We start from the raw sequence: 3,459 nt of genomic DNA, 5'->3' as shown, positions 1-3,459 counted from the left end.
TCTGAGGACTCTGTTCTGTTCCATTGGTCTATATCTCTGTTTTGGTACCAGTACCATGCTGTTTTGGTTACTGTAGCCTTGTAGTATAGTTTGAAGTCAGGTAGCGTGATGCCTCCAGCTTTGTTCTTTTGACTTAGGATTGTCTTGGAGATGCGGGCTCTTTCTTGGTTCCATATGAACTTTAAAGCAGTTTTTTCAATTCTGTGAAGAAACTCATTGGTAGCTTGATGGGGATGGCATTGAATCTATAAATCTTTTAAGGTTTAGTTTCTGGGAAGTTTTCAGCAAACCTATCACATGCTTTGTCCCAGTTTGTTTGTTTTTGTTTTGGAGAAGGTGAACATCTTCAACTGAGGGTTGATTGCCTGTCCCCAAGTCTACACGTGTTCACTGAAGCTGAAGCTGAATCAGAGTTTTCATTCCCAGCCATCCATCCCCAGGCCCTCACCCTTTATCCAATCCATCTTCTCCAACATCTTACTTTTGTTGCTGTCAGTAATTTCAGAAAGAACAGATGCAGGAGAATTATCTCTTTGAAAGTTCCTTCACTTCCAATCTGCTCACTATGTTTTCCACCTCTAGTTTTATATTTTAAATTCTTCAATGTCCATTTATCTTCATAGTCTGTTTCTGTAAACATATTTTACTTGTATTTTCTTTAATTATTTTATTTCCAACTATTTTTTCTCCTTACTTAGAGTCGGTCCAATTAGCAATTCATCTTTCTTATCAAGGCAAGGGTGAGCTCTAACTTGTGGTTCACAGCCAACCCAGGTATCACTGCTAGGGTGCGTGTAAAAGGGTAACACAGTCTCTCCAATTTTCACTTCATGACTATGTTCAAGTGCATAAGGGTCACATCAATTTCCAGTTGAACAATCCATTTTCCATTAACAATTGTCCCCTTTTGACTGCCTTGATCTACAAGGACATAACTTTTTAAGTCATGGTCAAAATAAATTTCTGCATGAAACTTACTGACACCAACTTCAGGGATTCAAAGAGCATGCTCAGGATCATTTTCTCTTCCAGTTGCAGCAGGTTTTACAGCAGTAATGATAAAGAATGACCCTGTATAAAACACAGGTGATCCAATGACAATCACTCTAATACACGGGCCAATTTTTTTTTCTCATTTTCCTCCTCAGTATATTCTGCATTTACGTTCCCTTCACTGGTAATGTGAGGAGGACTGCACTGGGGCCATAATGGATGCTTGGGGAGCCAAGAGGCCACGGGAATGCAGGTATCGAAAGGCATAATGTCTTCAAGGTTTATCAATATTGTTGTAAATAAAATAATTTCTTTATTACAGCTGAAATTACCTCTCTCACACGGTTTATCCATTTATTTGTATCAGAAGAGTGCAGATACCCTTGGCCATACTGTTTTTGTCATTTGGCTACATACTCCAAATTGGGATTAATGGTACTTCTACTTTACAAATTTTAAGGAATCTCCATACTTTTTTTTAACAATGGCTGCACCAATGGACATGCTCAGCAACAGTGTACAAATATTCTCTCTTCTTTTCACTCCAACACTTTTTATCTTTTGACTTTTCTGTAATAGCTATCCTAACACCACGATAATGTGGTATCTCATTGTGATTTTGATTTTAATTACTCTGATAATTGGTGATGTTGAGAATGCTTTTATATATCAGCTGTCCATTTTTAAGTCTATGAAAAAAAGCTATTTAGATATTTTGCTCAATCAATAATAAAATTGGTTTTTGTTTTGTTCTGCTGTGGGGTTTTTTTCATATTGATTAGTGTGACATATAATTTGGATAGTATCATATTATCCCACATATGGATTACAAATATTCTCTCCCATGCAATATACTATCTCTGTATTTTGTTGATTGTTTTATTTATTGTGCAGAAACTTTTTATTTGATATAGTTCCACTTTTTAATTTTTGCTTTAGTTGCTTGTGTTCTTTATGTCGAATACAAAACATCATTGCCATGACCAGTGTCAAGGAGCTTTCTCCCTATTTTTTTATAGAAAATTCATGATTTCAGTTCTTATTTTTGGGATGATATAAGAGCTCACTTTTTGTGAGCACATATCTAGTTTTTTGTACACCATTTCTTGATGTCATTTTCTATTTCTTTTCTAATTCTTTGGTAACAGTTGACTGTATATGTGTGAGTATTTCTGGCTCCTGCATTCTGTTTCATTGGTTTTTATGTAGGTACTATACTATTTTGATGACTATAGCTTTGTAATAGAGTTTGAAATCAGGAAATTTGAGGCTTTCAGCCTGTTTGTTCTTCTCAGTATTTGACTATTTGGATTCTTTTGTGCCTCCATACTAATTTTACAATTGTTTGTTCTACATTAATTTTAATGGCATTCAAATTTTGATAGAAATTTAACCCTAGAACTTAAAGTATAGTAATAAAAAAAGAAATGTATTTAACTATGTAGATAACTACATGTAGTATAGATATTTTAACAAGATTAATTTGTAGAATCCATGAACACAGGATATAGTTCCCATTTTGTATTCTTCAATTTCTTTTATCAACATTTTATAGTTTTCAGTATGCAGATCTTTAATATTCTTGGTTAAACTCATTCTATTTAATGAATTATTTCATTCTATTTGATAATACTGTAAGTGGAATTGTTTTGTTTATTCCTTTTTCAGAATATTTTGCTGTTACTGTATCTAAATGCAACTGATTTTCATGTTAATTTTGTATCCTGCAACTGTACTAGTTTGTTAGCTATAACAGGGTTTTGTTGGTGGTGGTGGTGGTGGTAGTGGTGAAACGGTGGGCATTTTTAACCCTAGTTAACACTTTAAATTGATAGTTGCTATTATCATTTCATAATTCTTTAAAATATGACCAGATGAATTACTGCTGTCATGAATTCAATGGAATTCACCTGTTCCCATTTAAAATAATTTTATCTGTTTTGTCTGGGCCCCAGGATGGGGGGCACCCCATGGGAGCCGGGAGATTCCAGATGGGGAGGGAGAAGCAAGCAGGGAGGAGGCTGAGCAGGAGAAACAGAGAGGGGCTCTGGGGACAGTAGGGAGGAGAGGAGTCCTGTGGGAGACCCAGTGGGGAGAGACAATGGGCCAGGAAACAGGTTAAAGGTGAGAGTGGGCAACAGGACTGCTTCTCGGCACAGGCAGGGGGCAGGGAACTTTGCTGAAACTGCAGGGCCCAGTGAACAGTGTGGGCAGGGTGGGAGGGAATGGAGAGGACCAGGCGGACCCCAAGTCAATTTGGAGGAAGGAACATTTCCCGGTTCCTTCGCCTCTGCCCAGCCTTCTGCGGGCATGGTACTCCCAGGGGCAGGGCAGAGGAGGAGGCGGCTCCTGGCGGGCTCGGAGAGCTGAGGGGCACACAGCCGCTTCGCAGGGCCTGGGTGACTGCGGAAGCAAGCGACCGCTGCGGATGCCGCTGGCCCGGTGGGTAGGTGCTGGGGGCGTAAG

The 3,459-nt window shown here is 38.5% G+C and overlaps 1 pseudogene; it reads right to left on the bottom strand.

Moving 5' to 3' along the window:
- Positions 1 to 256: 256 nt before the first annotated feature.
- On the bottom strand, positions 257 to 1,260 carry LOC112617819 (annotated as a pseudogene).
- Positions 1,261 to 3,459: the final 2,199 nt, after the last annotated feature.

Source organism: Theropithecus gelada, unplaced genomic scaffold (genome assembly GCF_003255815.1).
Source record: "Theropithecus gelada isolate Dixy unplaced genomic scaffold, Tgel_1.0 HiC_scaffold_4834, whole genome shotgun sequence".
Taxonomy (NCBI): Eukaryota; Metazoa; Chordata; class Mammalia; order Primates; family Cercopithecidae; genus Theropithecus; species Theropithecus gelada.
Note: the sequence above shows the minus strand (reverse complement) of the source record. Positions and strands in the feature narration are given on the sequence as shown.